Source organism: Eulemur rufifrons, chromosome 7 (genome assembly GCF_041146395.1).
Source record: "Eulemur rufifrons isolate Redbay chromosome 7, OSU_ERuf_1, whole genome shotgun sequence".
Taxonomy (NCBI): domain Eukaryota; kingdom Metazoa; phylum Chordata; class Mammalia; order Primates; family Lemuridae; genus Eulemur; species Eulemur rufifrons.
This window is the reverse complement of record NC_090989.1, coordinates 132,878,914-132,896,346: the sequence shown is the minus strand read 5'-3', so window position 1 is coordinate 132,896,346 and position 17,433 is coordinate 132,878,914. Positions and strand designations below refer to the sequence as shown.

General features: G+C 36.4%; 1 protein-coding gene and 1 pseudogene across 4 annotated transcripts in view; both read left to right on the top strand.

Moving 5' to 3' along the window:
* The window catches only part of THRB (thyroid hormone receptor beta), a 361,122-nt gene that overhangs the window by 16,662 nt on the left and 327,027 nt on the right, over window positions 1-17,433 (top strand). The window lies entirely within an intron of this gene.
* LOC138385800 (tigger transposable element-derived protein 1-like) lies at window positions 7,396-9,130 on the top strand (annotated as a pseudogene).

Here is a 17,433-nt window from a genome sequence, read left to right as displayed (position 1 = left end):
CTTGCAGCAAAGTATTTGGAAGTTTAATCATTACATTTCTTCAACACTCATTTAGGTTTGCAGATTTTAAAGAGTACATTTTTCGTTTCAATTTTTTGTTTCAGTCCCCTCTGATTGAAGATGGCAACCATTGAAACAATACATTAAAATTTAAAAACTATTATTCAAAATCCACAAACCTAAATGATCATGAAAGAACTTTAGATAATGAAACTCGCAAAGGTGTTCTTTTGTAAGTTTGTGGCAGTAATCCACCTGAAGATACGAACACCCTGGAGAAGGAAGGAAACCAAGTCACTCTTCAAGTACCAGTCTAAGTGAAGCCGAGCCTCGGAGAACCCTCAGAGGGTCAGATTTCACCACGTGTGAGAAAGAGCTAGTCTGTGGGGTGAAACCGAGGTGCTCTGTGCAGGAGGGTGCTAATGCCAGGCTGAGACACCGTTCCAGGGAAGCGCCGTCGGTCTCGGTTTCGCAGGCAGGATCTGTGCCAGAGGATGAGTTGTCTCTGAAGGCGCCTTTGCCCCTGAGAGCCGCAGCTGGGTGCACCTGACAGCTCCTCCTGAGCTCCCCACTGTTCCCTCTGGCCCCTTCCTGATCTGTGGGGCCTACGACTTTTCATGAAATGATTGTTTATTCCAGAGGGTCCTTAGGAAGAAACAAATGAGTTGTTTAAAGCAATGTTTTATTAAATATGATTTTAAATATGCTTTAAAGGAACTGCAAACATGTTTTCTGTATTTTCCAAGTAGGATGTCCATTATATAGAATTTTTTCTTTATTAAAAAATTAAAAAAAAATTGATGGTGTCAATAAAATTCTGTGTTTTAAGGGGAATTTAAAAACAATTTACATGGTGTAAAAGATGAGATACCTAGTGTTCCCTCTCAGGTACGTGTTAAAGTACATGGTTTTTGCTCATTTTAAAAAAACTATCCTGTTTGTTCCCAAACTAATCATTAATAGTGTTTTCCTTTTGCTAGTGCCTGGCCCTATATATACACGTACACACACAAATTATATAATTTTAATATATAGCAATGTGTAATTCTAACGTATGTTGTATATATTAAATATATAATTTGAAAATCAATATGAGAAAAGATATTGGAGATATTCTAAATGGTAGCACTTGTAACAACTTCTTACATTTATTTATTTCTAAATGAAATAAATTATAATTGCTCAATATTGTGTTTATTCATTAAAATATTTTATAAGTTGTTTTTATTTTACATAATAAGCATTCATTTGAATAATATTGACTTATAGCTATTCATATTTATTATAAGATATATTTAGCATTTTTTTGCTCATTTGTAAAAAAAAAACCTTACTTCATATTTCAGCCTTTCAATTCTTGTTTCATGATGGTTATAGTTGTATAAAGTAGCACTGTTGCCCTCAAGACTAATGAGAACATGACGAATTTTGAGGCCCATGCCAAATAGAACATTTTGTTTTTAGAACACTAGGTATAGAAAACCACATATTAGTGTGGTAGTTTTCCTTTGTGATTTATCATAGATGTAATGTTCTTTTAATTAAAAAGTACAATTCATCATATTCAGTCATTCTTCTATCTACAGTATGTTGGACAGATTTCATATATACTTTTCAAATTAGTTATAAAAGCAAATGTTTCAACATGCACCAATCTGATACAAGTCCACACAGTTGAATCAACTGTGCCCATATCTGTAAATGTTAGAAGCATGAACTTCTTCCTATACCTCTAGTTCCACAGTTACCTACGTTTAGCATGCATGAGCTGCAGCAGTCTTCTGATCCATCAAAAAAACAAAGATTTTTTTTAAATGAAGTATCAAAGACAGGATCCTTGCTGGAAGAATTGTGTATTTGAATTAATTGTAGCTGTGTTTTGTTTTGTTTTGTTGTCTCACGTAAGAAACCTAAACCAAAATAGAAGCCATTAATCAAACAAATTCTGGTAGGTCTGTCACAAAGCCTAGGATGGCAAATAGTTTTGTGCCAACTCCAGCAGGTTTTGGTGGCTGTTAGGTCTGATATGTTTGAAAAATATTATAAAGCCAGATCTCTGGCTCAGCAAGAGTGTTGGGTTTGATTAGTAATATCTGCTATGGAATAAGAATGACAGAATGGTGAGCTGAAGGCCATGCATTTTCTTACCCTGTGCTCGTACCTAAAGAAAACTAAATTTTCAAGATATTGTCCCATTATATTGCCTTTGGCTTTACGTTTTATACTTTTGAAGGGGTTCTGTACTTGCTCTGAAGACTTGTTCATTTTTTTTTCAAAAATGAGTCAGAAAATTTATTTGTAAATCAAGGAGACTACATAAGAGTATTTCCTGATTGGCAGGTTTAGTGTAATACCACATAAAGCAGACAGTGAACTTTTTCATTGATTTTTGTTTTTGTTTTTGTTTTCTGAGTCCTGAGACTATGTATAAATGCATCACTAATAGTACTTTAAAAATTGAAAAATAGTTGGAACATGCTAAGTTCTCAAAATAAAATTTAAAAAATACATTCTATTGAACATTAAAATGCAAAAATTGTATTTATTCATGTAATTTGTTGTTTGAATTCACAGTCTACTTTATTGCTCAGTTGTAATACTCATCCTCTCAGAAAGCTCTGGCCAGCCGGTTTACATGATGAACCGGAAGGAAGCAGATTGTGTATGAGAACATTAGGCAAATAGTGAATCACAGATAAGCTCCTCTTGGGTCTACCAAGCTAGGAAGTTAGAAAAATTGGCCAAAAGGGCACAACAGTGCAAAACTTCTGTTTGAAGGTCTCCAGAGCCCATGTTTCTTATTTCACTAAGAAGATGAGTCTTCTGTCAATCAATTTGATTAGACTCCCTTGAATCTGCCTGTGAGAAAACATGAATAGTATTCCCTTCCATTATTACTCAACTGTCTTCCAAACATGGAAGCTCATGATTGCTTACATTGTAGTAAGTGACTATCAGGTCCTCTGGAATTGAGGATATGAAGAAAGAATTCTTTTGTACAGTTGGTTTTGGCATTGTTTCCATACAGAGATGAATTGCCTTTTTCAAGAAGTCCAGGTCTTGACCTTACCAAGACTGGCAGAGAGAGTAGGAGGAGATAATTGGCTTTGTGTTAAAGTCCCTTGTACAATTGGCATTCCTTTTTAGGGACCAGTAGTCTCCAGGACAAAATGAATTGTGGTCAGATGTGTCTGTACACTGTAGTGGATTCTTGAAGAAGGGACTAAGTGCTAGATTCCTAGAGATGTTTCAAGATGGTACCATTCAGATGCCTAGGATATATATTGTTTTGATCATCTGTAATTGAGTTTAGTATTCTCTGGAGTGAAGTGTGGGTTAAGAGGGTCTCAAAGATCCTCTGAACATCTTTATTTGTCCTGCTAGATATAGACACAGTAGTGTTAATATAACATAGCAAGAAAGTATGAACCTTGGTGGAAAGACCGGAATATATATATGAGTGTCTTCACTAAATAACTGATATGACCTGGGCAAAAGTTGCTTAACTTCTCTGATTTTCAATTTCCAATTCTGTAAAAATGGTTTTATAGAAAATCACCTGCCATGTGAGACTATGAAGAGTAGGAATATTTGGAAGTAAAAAGGAACTGGTCTTAGCAGAACTATGCCTGGCTTCCAGGACATTTTCTCCTGATTGGGGAGAGGGAACAGTAGGAGAAGGAAGGAACAAAGGGAAACTCAGGAAGAATACCCATAGCTTCTCTGCTCATAAGGATGTATTAATAGATTTTTCTAGCTTTTATTTTTAAAGCAAAGCAAGTCTTTCAGGGTGTCCTCCTGGACAAAATGGAGATATGCAGGAAATTTCAAATATTGAACAGCTATGTGCATGAGATATTTTCAGAGATTGACAGCAGACTAGAGGGAATGATCTGCCAAGGATCCCCAGCTTTCTGCCCCAGCCCTGTCTATGGATGCTGTGAGGGACACCATGAAGACCTAGGTGACATGCTTATCAACTGTTCAGGGGTCAGAAAGCTGGAGGAGAAAGCCCAAATGCTCAACCACAGAATGTGGATTTAGAGAGATTTTGAGGGGCCAGAACAGTGGGCCTGAAGGAGGATTTAAAACCACAATATTGCATTAGTTACATATTGGGGGCCCAAATGCTGAGAGACAACCAATCATCAATTTTGTATGAACTGATTAGCATGTGGGTGCCTCAACCCCTACTGTGGATTTAAGTTCCACTAAAACAGTTGCTCTCAAACTTGAGCTGCATTATAATCACCTGGAGAGCTTGTTAAACTACAGATTGTTGGGTTCCATCTACAGAGTTACTGATTTAGTAGTTCTGGGTGAAGATGGAGAATTTACATCTCTAACAAGTTCCCAGGTGATGCTGATGCTCCTGAAAATTACTGCTTTAGAAACAACTGCAATGAAAGAAAAATTCTGCACAAATCTAGTGAGATGATTGATTTTTTATAATCTGCCCCAAGTATTGTGCCAATGTTGGGTCCCAGTTTTCAGTCAAGATGAAATCCAGAAGGATGAGGAAAATTCTGGAAACCAGGTAATATTAAGGACCATTGAGGAAAGAGGAGCATATGGAGAAGAGAAAAATTTCAGAGATGTAGTAGCTGCCTTCAAATACTCAACAGACTGGCATGTTGAAGAGTCTTAGTTAAGAATGTCTACATTGGAGCCAGATAAACCTGGCTTTGAGTCATAGTTCTGCCATCCTTTTATATATTTAACAAAAACTTTTATGGTGCTTACTAAGTACCAGGCACTGTTCCAAACACTTTACATATGTTAACACCCTTAATCCTCATAACAACCTTAGGAAGTAGGTTCAGAGAGGTTGAGCAACATTCTTAAGGCCACATAGTTAGTGCATGGTGAAACTGGGATTTGGATCCAGGTGGTCACATGGACTCCAAGTTCTTAAATACTACATGACACCACCTCTCCACTATTGGCTCCTCTCCAATGGGATGTTCTTAGTTACATCCCAAAATCTCTCTGATTCAGTCGCTTCATCTCCAAAATGGGGACAGTCTTTTTCTCATAGTTTGTTCTGAAGAGTCAAAGAGATAGTATTTGTAAAGTGCTTATCAAGTGTCTAGTATTTAGACTTCTGTGATATTGAAACAAAACTAGGAGCAGTGGGTAAAGTTAGTGTAGGCCACGCGTGTTTCAAGGGTAATGACATCAACCAACCTATCAGTGATGAGCTCCAGAAACGGGCCAGGGCTCCAACTTTGGGAGTGTTTCTTGGAATCCAAATGCCTCTTAATAAGGACAGTCTTGGACAGCATCCACACCTTGAGAGGGTGGCTGGACTAACTGATGTTCTGACTTTAAAATTCTACAACTGTGTAAAACATCGACTTCATTCACTTGAAGTGTCATTCTTCATCACATTGTTCCATTGTTTCCCTTTGCTCACTGGAAGCTTTATGCAGATTCTAAAAGATTCTGCCTGTCACAGTTAAGACAGGTATAAAAATAAGTTACCCAAATTGTTTTTCATTCTTTACTCATACCTCACTTTTCACCAGTATAGACATCTACCTGTTCATAGTTTGTTGCTTTTCAACACTTTCTTCTAAATAAGTTAATAAATATATTCTGATATCCAGTAGCTATTGCCTGATTTTCTTACACTTCAGTTTTCCTTAGTAATAAATGTATTTTGATTTTTGCATGTATCTGATTCCATCATATTTTAAAGCAATAGTAATCATTTTCATAAATATTTCATTATACTCTTAGGTTGAATGTTTTTCCTGATTTATATATTTCTAATAAGGGAAATATCTGAGACATCTGAGTGGAAGAACTTGCCTAGAGTTCCCTGGTATGTTGGGGAGTTACACGGCCAGAGCATAGGTCTAATGTTGATGCCAAAGACATGTGACAGTGGAGTTTACTTGAAGCGTGTTCCCAGCTCCCTTAATGGGGCTGCCGTAGGAATTAATAACTCATGACTCTATGGAGCTTATTATATGCTAGTAACTGTGCCATGAGCCCAGATATCCAAGATGGATATAGCTGGTTCTGGAGGAGGATTGGTGTCTAGGCAATAACAGAGGCAGGGATACTAAGATAAAGGGAAACACTGGATTCTATGAGACATCTCAGTTGGGGTAACTCCTGGGGAGATCAAACATCCCAGAAAAGGTGATACTTGATCTATTTTGAAGAATTAGTAGTAGTCAGCCTGGCAAAGGGGACATGTGTATATGTTTGTGTGTTTGTCACTAGATTGAAAACCTCCAGACATAACAGACATACCTCGTTTCATCGCGATTCATTTTATTGCACTTCACAGATACTGAAGGTTTGTGGCAACACTGTGTCAAGCAAATTTATTGGCACCATTTTTCTAACAGCATTTGCTTACTTCTTATGTTTGTATCACATTTTGGTAATTGTTGCAATATTTTAAACTTTTTCATTATTATCATATCTGTTATGGTGATCTGTGATCAGTGATTTTTAATATTACTATTATAATTGTTTTAGGAAGGTATGAATCTCAAACATATAAGATAGCATATTTAATCCATAAAACTTGTATGTCTTCTGACTGTTCCACCAACTGGCTGTTCTCCCATCTCTCTTCCTGTTATTTTTTTTTTTTATTTATTTCAGCTTATCATGGGGGTACAAAAGTTTAGGTTATGTATATTGCCCATGCCCCCCCCCGCCCCGAGTCAGAGCTTCAAACCTGTCCATTCCCAAGACAGTGCGCATCGCACTCATTATGTAGGTATACACTCATCCCCTCCCCCCAGCCCCCACATCTGTCTGACACCCAATTGGTATTATTCCCAAATGTGTACTTAGGTGATGATCAGGGAAACCAATTTGCTGGTGAGTACATGTGGTGCTTATTTTTCCATTCTTGGGATACTTACTAGAATGGGTTCCAACTCTTTCCAGGAGAACAAAAGAGATTCTATATCACCATTATTTCTCATAGCTGAGTAATACTCCATGGTATACATATACCACATTTTACTAATCCACTCATGTATTGATGGGCATTTGGGTTGTTTCCACATCTTTGCAATTGTGAATTGTGCTGCTATAAACATTCGGTTGCAGATCTCTTTATTATAGTATGTCTTTTGTTCTTTTGGGTAGATGCCCAATAATGGGATTTCTGGATCAAATGGTAGGTCTACTTGTATCTATTTAAGGTATCTCCATATTGCTTTCCACAGGGTTTGCACTAGTTTGCAGTCCCACCAGCAGTGTATGAGTGTTCCTGTCTCTCCGCATCCGTACCAACCTGTTTTGTTTTGGTACTTTTTGATAAAGGCCATTCTCACTGGAGTTAAGTGGTATCTTCCTGTTCTTAAACCTTCCCATTCCCTCAGACACAACAATATTGAAATTAGGCCAATTAATAACCCAACAATGCTCTCTAAGTGCTTAAGTGAAAGGAAGAGTCGCACATCTCTCACTTCAAATCAAAAGCTAGAAGTGATTAAGCTTAGTGAGGAAGGCATTCAAAAGCTGAGATGAGCCAAAAGCTAGGCCTCTTATGCCAAGCAGCCAAGCTGTAAATGCAAAGGAAAAGTTCTTAAAAATTAAAAGTGCTACTCCAGTGAATAAATGAATTATAAAAAAGTGAAACAGCCTCATTGCTGATATGGAGAAAGTTTTAGTGGCCTAGGTAGAAGATCAACTCAGTCACAACATTCCCTTAATTCAAAGCCTAATCCAGAGCAAGGTCCTAATTCTCTTCAATTTTATGAAGGTGGAGAAAGGTAAGGAAGCTCCAGAAGAAAAGTTTGAAACCAGTAGAAGCTGGTTCACCAGGTTTAAGGAAAGAAGCCATCTCCATAACATTAAAGTGCAAGCAGCAAGTGCTGATGTAGAAGCTGCAGCAAGTTATCCAGAAGATCTAGCTGAGATAATTGATGAAGGTCAATACATTAAACAACAGGTTTTCAATGTAGATGAAACAGCCTTCTATTGGAAGAAGATGCTGATCTAGTATTTTTATATCTAGAAAGAATTCAATGCCTGGCTTCAAAGCTTCAAAGGACAGGCTGACTCTCTTGTTAGGGGCCAATGCAGCTGGCAGTTGAAGGAAGGCAATGCTCATGTACCGTTCTTAAAATCCTAGGGCCCTTAAGAGATATGCTGAATTTACTCTGTCTGTGGTCAATAAATGGAACAAAGCCTGAATGACAGCACATCTGTTTACAGCATGGTTTGCTGAATATTTTAAGCCCACTGTTGAGACCTACTGCTCAGAAAAAAGGATTCCTTTCAAAATATTACTGTTCATTGACAGTGCACCTAGTCACCAAAGAGCTCTAATGGAGATGCACAAGGAAATGAATGTTTCCTTTTACCTGCTAATACAACAGCCATTCTGTAACGCATGGATCAAGGAGTAATTTTAACTTTCAAGTTTTATTACTTAAAAAATACATTTCACATGGCTGTAGCTGCCATAGATCTGGGCAAAGTAAACTGAAAATTTTCTGTAAAGGATTTGCCATTCTAGATGTCACTAAGAACATTTGTGATTCCTGGGAGGAGATCAAAATAACCATAATGGGAGTTTGGAAGAAGTTGATTCCAACCCTCATGGATGATGCCAAGAGGTTCAAGACTTCAGTGGAGGAAGTCACTGCAGATATGGTGGAAATAACAAGAGAACTAGAATTAGAAGTGGAGCCTGAAGATGTGACTGAATTGCTATAATTTCGTGATAAAACTTTAATGGATGAGGAGTTGGTTTTTAAGGATGAACAAAGAAAGAGGTTTCTTGATATGAAATCTACTCCGGTGAAGATGCTGTGAACATTGTTAAAATGATAACAAAGGATTTATAATATTCCATAAATCTAGTTGATAATGCAGCTGCAGGGTTTGAGAGGATTGACTCCAATTTTGAAAGAAGTTCTACTGTGGGTAAAACGCTATCAAACAGCATCACATGCTCCAGAGAAATCTTTCATGAGAGAAAGAGTCCATTGATACAGCAACTTCATTGTTGTCTTATTTGAAGAAATTGCCACAGCCACCCTAACCTTCAGCAACCTCCATCCTAATCAGTCCACAGCCATCCACATCAAGGCAAGACTCCCCACCTGCAAAAAGATTACAACTCACTGAAGAGTCAGATAATCATTAGCATTTTTTAGCAATGAAGAATTTTGGAATTAAGATATGTACATATTTTAGACATAATGTTGCACAATCAGTAGACTTCAGTATGGTATAAACATAATTTTTATATGTATTGAGAAACCAAAAAATCATTTACTGTCTGCTTTATTGTACTATCTGCTTTATGGCAGTGGTCTAAAACTGAATCTGTGATATCTCTGAGGTATATCTGTAGTTGAGATTGGAGGGCACTGTAACAAGAATTAAGTAAATGTGTGTATACTGAACACAGAGACTATCAGACCTCCCTCGTCCATGGGTTTCCAGAACCCTACCAAGCAAGCCTTCATTCTCTAGGCAGTAGTTTGAAAAAAAAAAAAAAAAAAGTCATCTAAGGGAAATACAAGTAGCCCAAGAGGTAGGACCTGAAGATATTGAGTTGGGGGTACCTGGAATCTGCCTAACCATAACAATCTACAAAGTAAAAACTAAAGTTGAGAAAATCTCCCAGAAATAAGAGGAAAAAAATGGAGATGGTAAATAGGGGGAAAACAATAACAACAACAAAAACCCAAGATAATTAAATGACCAGTTTTGGCAGCCCAACCTCTTAATAAAAGAAATATCAGGAAGGGAGAACAGAAAAAAAAATGAATGGAAGGAAGGAAGTGATTGATTAACAGACTAACTCAGAAGGGTGCACATGTGTGGTGGGCAGGGAGAAAAATGAGCTGATTCTCATTCTCCATTGTGGGGAGTAGAAAATGCCTGAAACTGAAATATCACATGATATAGTCATGCAGTTATGGATATGGAGGTAAAGACCCTCTTCCTATAAATAAAGTGCTCAAGGGGTTTATCCCTAGGGAGGAGGAAATGGAAGAGGGAGATGAGAGAGTAGTTTTTCATAACAAATCTTATAAAATTATTTAACACTTTAAGCTATGTGCAAGCATAAATTTAATAAAAATGAGAACCAAAAACAATTTTTTTAAGTATGGTGAAAGAGCAGACTAGATATAGATGAGGAAAAAAATTCCTGAACTTGAAGATATTGCTAATAAAATCACCTAGCATATAGCCAGGATATAAAAGTTCAGATTAAAGGAAAACTCTAAGTTCTAGGCAGGATGAATAATAAAAAAAAATGAATCCCCACTTAGACTCATTCTGATGAGAATGCAGCCATCAAATGTAAAGGGGGTGAGGAGGAGATGACATTACTTGAAAAGAAATCACAATTAAACAGTTAATTAACTTCTCATTAGCAGCAGTAAATGCTAGATACCAGCAGAATATGTTTTTCAAAATGCTGAGCAAAATCATCAACCCAAAATTCTCTACTGGCTAAAATATAGTATAAAAGTGAGGGCAAATTAAAAATCTATCCAGATAAGCTACTGAGCTAAGTAAACACTCATAGACCCTTGCTGAAAGAACTGCTAAAGAATATACTCGAATGAGAAGAGAATTGAACCAAGAAAGAAGATGTAGGTTTCAGAAAAAAAGAATAAACAAACAAAGAAACTGGTAAACTTAATTGGAAATATAAATAAGCACTGTTTGTAAAATAACAGCAATAACAGTAATAGTTACTATTTTTGATGGGTATTTGTTAAAAATAATATAGTATTTAACTACTATAATAGCATGGGGTAAGGAGGAGTTGTAAGTAATGTCTTCCATAGTCTTTCTATTATTTTAGAGAAGAATAATGACTCTTTAGATTTTGGTTGGTATACAAATTTAGGGATAATCTCCACAGAAATAAAATGTTTGACTTTCAAACCATTGGAGAGGAATAAAGAAAATGTAATAAACCAATAGACAGCAGGAAAGAAACAGAAGCACCAAAGGAAAAAGTGTGATTGATTGAAAACAGCAAAATAAGACAATTGAAATTAGTCTAAATATATATTTAATCTCAATAAAGGTAAATGAACTAAATTCTTCAGTTTAAAAACAAAGATTTCCAAATTCCATAAAAACACAAAATCTAGCTATGTTTATAAGCATCAGACCTAAAACATAGTGACTTAAAAAATTTGAAAGTAATGAGATGGACATAGCTACATCAGGTAAATACTAATTAAAATAAAGCTCAAGTGGCAATATTCATATTAGACAAAATAAGATACTAAGTCGAGACCTTTAAAAGACTATGTTTTCATCATTGATCATTTGGGCCAAAGTTTAATGACCTACACTTACCTTTACCTGTGTATTTGGGTTATAATGCACCGTATTTACCAAGTTAGTGCAACCATTTCTTAAGGATGGGCTTCTGCTTTTTTAAAGTGTCAATAACTCTTACAAAGAGGATAGCATTTAACAGATTATTGTATCAGTGTCCTCAGTGGTGGCACTGTGACCTGAATGAATAGTTTTGCACCCATAGGGGTTCATTAACACTTAGAGAATACTTAACAATGTTTGCTGACTAACTGCTTTCAAGTATGTCTTCTTAATTCTTGGGAAATAGTTTTGTTCACCATGAGACTCAAGGTCCAAATCAAGTATACTTTTGAAGCAATTTCTAATCACCGTGAAAATTCCCCAAGCAGCATATTTCATTTTTAAACTTGTTTCACGAAGCAGTAACATAATTATCTGTGCGTTTGAAAAATATAGTATCAATGGGGTCTTTAAAATATTATTATCAAATTTAAAAATGAGATGGTGTGAAGAGAGAATTCTTCCCCCCCCCCCCCACCACCCCGGCCCCGTCCTTTCATCATTTTTTCTAGTAACAAACTTACATAGAAATCTTAATTCCTTTAGCACTCAGATACTTCTTTGTCTCCTAATTGGCCCTGGTTACAGGAAACAGTCCTCTGTTCTTACTAATCAGGCCAAACCAATCTCTTTGTCAATAGCAGGGCCCAAATAGATACTGTGGGATGAGTCTCCCCTCTGTCCAGGAGGGAAGCCAAGTTGTGTAACCCCCTACAGCAGTGAGGGGAACAGGGTTACATGAACTGGGTGGAAAATTGTTCTTGCTCATGCATAGAAGCAGATCAGCTTTTGGGTACTAGCTCTACTCTGCTGGGTGTCTTGGCCAGAAGAGGGTGGGGCTGGTAGCCTGAGAAACTGGGTATTTTTCCCAGGCTTCTGGGTCACTGTTGCAGACTTTCAATGCCATTTGAAAAGCACCTCGAGGAAACTTCTCATTGGCAGTTGAAGAGCCCACTGGTTCCAAGGGGAAGAATCTGGGCAGGAACAAAAGGAAGAATTTCCCCCCTCTGTATCTTGCAGGGCCAATGGAAAGTGGGATTTAACACATTCGTTTTAAACACAGAGCCAAAAGGTAGCAGTTTAAAACATGTTTTGTTCTGTTTGGATTTTGAAGCTTCAAGTACACTGATTTCCTTGCTACATATTACCGTTAAAGAATTTTAATCACATACATATTTTCCTAATATTTAATCATTTGGGCTGGGGCTATGAACTCAGCAGTGCCTTGCTACTGAAATGCAGCTATTCTGATGACACAAATAATAAATGCTCATTGTAGAAACTCACCCATTATCTTGCCACCCACCATTAAAATGTTGGTGTATTTCCTTCCAGGCATTTTTTTGTGCTCAATGTTGTACACAAACAGGATCAGACTTCATATAATTTTGTGGACTGCCTTTTTCACTTATTGTATGATGAACATTGTTCCATGTCATTGAACTTATTCCTTAAAATTATTTTTAATAGTTACATGGCAATCTGTACTATAGATGTGCCATAATATCTATTAAGTCCCACTAATGGCCATTTGAGAAGACACCAGTTTTTTAACACTAAGATGTTGTCTTGAACATAGCTGAATACAAATCCTTGCATATTTTTCATGCTGTACGAAATGCACTTAGTATAGATATCATAGTTGTTCTATAGTTTAGGAAATTCTTGGAAGGCCAGGGAATCTATAAAAGCTACAGTTATTTTATTTCACTAGATTAGATATGGTTAAAGTAAGTAAAATCAGATCACTTTAGAGAACAATTCTGTTTAGCTTTAACTTGGTCAAAGATGGATTACTCATTAAGTTAATTAGGCACATCCCTATTTCATTAGCCATCTGCAAGAAGTGGTAGAATAATCTGCCTTAATTTGGTGGATAAAGCCTCTCGCTTCACAGTGTATTTTATAATGCTAGTAAAATAAATAAGTGTGACAATAAGGAGTAGCAGCTACTATTTATTGAGAATATAGTGTACTAACCTTGGGCCAAGCTCTTTATAAACATTAAACTTACTCCTCACAACAACTCAGTGAGATAGGTACTGGTTTTACCTCCACTTTATAGAAAAAAGAACTGTAGCTCCGAGAGACTAAGTAATTTGCTTGAGGTGGCACAGGGAGTAGGTGGCAGAATTCAGACTTGACCCCAGGCTTGCCTCACTCTGAAACCCAAGACTGGATCTAACCTCTCCAAAGAGACTCTGATGAATTTTTTTTCTTGATGACTCAAATTCCTTTATTAGCAGTAGTTCTTAACCTTTTGGGTGTTGCAGAATCATTTGAGAATCTGTACCATTGCCTAGAAAATAGTGCGTATAAAAACATATGCACAGTTTTTAATTAAATTTCAGGAGATACAGAGCTTGTAGCCTGAAAATCCCTATGCTTCAGTATTTTTCTCTGTGGCTTTACAACTTTTCAGTCTTTTGGAATCTTCTGCTAAAATACAAATAACCCTATAAAAAGAGCACATGAAGTGCTTGTCAACTAAAATTGTGACAATTTTTCAGGGGTAGACGTTAGTAAATAGAAATCAAGATGCCAGGAAGCACTTGCTCCAAATTTTACCTGTTCCTTGTCTTTTCTATGACCAGTCAGGTCTGGATGAGACCCCTGAACATTCTACTACCTGACAGTTAGTCATAACTATAGAAGACCTCCAGAGATATGACCTCACAGCCAAATAATTAATTATCAAGATAGTCAATCATTACTTAGTAAATTACAAAATAAAATTTTCATGTTCTCCCCCACTTTGATTAGGGTAGGTTCAAGGAATGAAAGAAAATTATTTAAACATTAGTCTGTACAACATGTTAAGGAGATAAAAAGAAATCTGGTGCAGAAAATTAATAATAAATCACGAACATTACAAACCCAACACAGTGGTTTGAACATTTTCTGTGTCACTTCTGCCATTACTGATGCATATAATTGAGAGTAAATTGTTTTTCAGTGCAATTTGTCTGATCAGCTCTGAACTCTATGATGCCCTTCATGATGTTTGCCTTATAATTTAAACCAGTAGATTCATTTTCCCAGTGCAGTATAGAACAAGAAAAGAAATAATAACTTCTGCTTATTTTTAGAAAGATAAATCTCAGATAGATAAGCCTGTCATTTTAACCTTTTTATTTTGCTATTTAAATGATAGAGTTCACTAGATAACACATTCTAAAATGCCATTAAGAAAATATGCTAAATAAAATCTCTTTAAAGAACACAGAATAATATTCTTTTTAGAGGAAGTGGGAGCAAAAAAAAATGGGGTCGGCAGGAAAGATGTTAGCCACTGTCTAATCTGTGTGGTTTGAAGTGATTTCTTAGAACTGAATGACTGAAATTTAACTGCTCTATTTACCAAAATGTCTTGCGAAAGTAAAAATGTGCTAGTGTGCACCGCAAATGCAAATAAATACGTTCACAATTAAAAATATCTACAGGAAAAGTACTTGATTTTTTTCCTTTTAGAGCATTTATAATATGTAACATATTTGAGGATTAAAGGCCATGTAGATGTCTGAAGCTCTATCTAAATACCTTTCTTGTAATGATACTATTGGTTTGCAGTTTTGTTTTTCATTGTGAATAATGTGAGTCTAATTCTCCCAGTGCTTAATTCCCTCCTCAGTAGTAAATTGGGTGTTCAGGGAGGGACACTCATTCTTTCGGGCTACTGATACATTTACTGCACTCTGAGGGAGGGAAGAGATGCTTGACTCAGTCAATTTTACCATTTATAAAAGATCTGGCGGAAGAAATTGAAACTAATAGCTAAAGTATTAGCAGCAAATGCATTAACTAGTACCCTACTGAGTTGCCTGAAAGGATTGAAATGTTTAACTCACTGAGAGGCAATGATGTTGCAAATGGGAGAAGAAAGCAATTATTCAGAACATAAACGACAGACCATAATTTCAGTCTTCTGTAAGCATTTCGTAGAGAACTTCAAATAATCTCTGATTAAAAATCTCTTCTATGGTCTTACTTACTTCAGCACTACCCAATGCATCAGGGGCTGGAGCCTGCTAAGTGTCTAAAGAGAGCTTGGACGCAATCAGCCAAACGTGGCTGCTTTAGCTGTTAGAAATGATACTGAGATAATTTGTCTGGCAGGTATTATCAGCCCCAATGACTACTTTCATTTAGTCTTAAAATATGTCTCTTTTCCGTTACATTGCTATATTTCTTTAGACCCTGGCTATTCAGAGTGTGGGCCCTAGGCCAGCCCCGTGGACTTCCCCTAAGGACTGGTTAAGAAGTGCACAATCTCAGGCCCTACCCTAGACCTGCTGAATCAGAATCTGCATTTAAAAAAATGCCCAGGTGATTTATTTATGTTTGAGAAGTTCTGCTTTCAAACACGAAAGCAATTACTGAATAATTGCCACCATTTTGACTCTGAAGAGTTAAAGTAGCTTTCGAATGTGTCTTTCTTTAAAGGCAAATGTCCTCACTGGGAAATCTGATGTGCTATTTCAGGGAAGCATAGGACGAGGCAGGGTCTTATATTCCTGTCTGTTGATATTGCTTGATTTTTCTTGGTAATCTGTTGCTTAAATGTGTTATTTGATGACATATTGATGTTAAAACAGCTCTGTTTTTATTTAAAAATCAAAAATAGGAAAGGCGAAAGAACTCTGAGAAAACACTTGTACAAATACCAAAGATATAATATTTTCAGAGATGTTCTTTAAACATATGGTTCCTATCTTTAAGCGATTAGCTTGTTGCCTTTTAAAATGATGTTGGAGAAATCCAGATTTTTGGTCAGCTGATGAAAATTGTTAAAAAGTAGGGATCTATACTCTATTTTCTTATTTAGGAAGATGTATTAGAATCTCAGATCAGAGTAAGACTAGAAGGCATATATTCTCTCATTCATTTTTTATGCATTTATATCTCCTAATCAGATGCCAAGTGTTCATTTTAATAGTAAGAATGATAGGAGAGATGGCCTACATCGGAAGGGTCCGATGGGCAGAATGCCTTTAGGGACCAGGTAGGTAAAGGAATTTGATGAGTCTGGCCAGGAAAAGATGAATGGTGAATGTAGCTGGCCTAATCTAAACAGAGCAGCTACTTCTCAGAATTGTCCTGTGGCAATGCAGGCTTAGAGTCTTCCTGTTTTTATAAGAAAATATAAAAATCTGCATTTTAGTGCAAAATCTCAAGGTTTTTAAATGTTGGCAATTAAATCCGTGAATCAATCCTTCCTCTCTCTCTTTCTCCTTCCCTGTCTTCCTCCCTTCCAAATATTGTGGTGTCCAATAGAGCTTAACTATTATAGTAATAATTAGGAGAAGTTTGCGAAATGTATGACACCAGAAAGCAAAGCCCAAAACCTCACAATTTGCACTAGTTTCATCCTCTTTCCCCCTTAAGTATTTCTATAATGACAAACAAATCAGAAGTTAGATAGAATCACAATTCACCACCTTTTCCCCTTTAATCTCTGCCTACGATAGATGCTATCTAATGCCCAAATGGAAAAAAAAAAAAAAAAAAAAACCTCTGAAAGAGAATTATTAATAAGCCTAGATAATACAATCTGGTTACTGAATGATAGTTAAATGGATGGTTAAATATATTTATAACTATCACATACAAAACTCTATTTCATAGTCCCATAAAATAGAGAGGAACCTGGTTCTCTTAAAGAATTTCTATTCCGTGACAACCAAAACAGTCTGAACGAATGCATTCCTATAAGCTCCATAAATACTTTCAACTTATTTTTAAATGCTTTGCTCTGAGAGTCTAAAGAGACTGTATGCTTTCTGTTTTACTGAATTATATGAGAAGGTAATAGTTTGCAGAGAAATTCAGTGAAGCAGCTGATAAAATGCTTTAAAAATATATTTCAGAGAGTAGAGCAATAATAGTAATGTCAAAACAGTATGTTCACGTTCTCCAAGCCACTTAAACCAACACTGGTCCCAGGCACATCCATTTGTCATCATCAGCCAGACGCAATGGAGAAATAAAAATCCATCTTGAACGTCATTGACTCTTATAATACAGTTCTCTCTTCTCTGCCTATTAATAAAAGATCCCCTTGGAATGAAGCCACAATTCTTTTAGGCAGTTTAA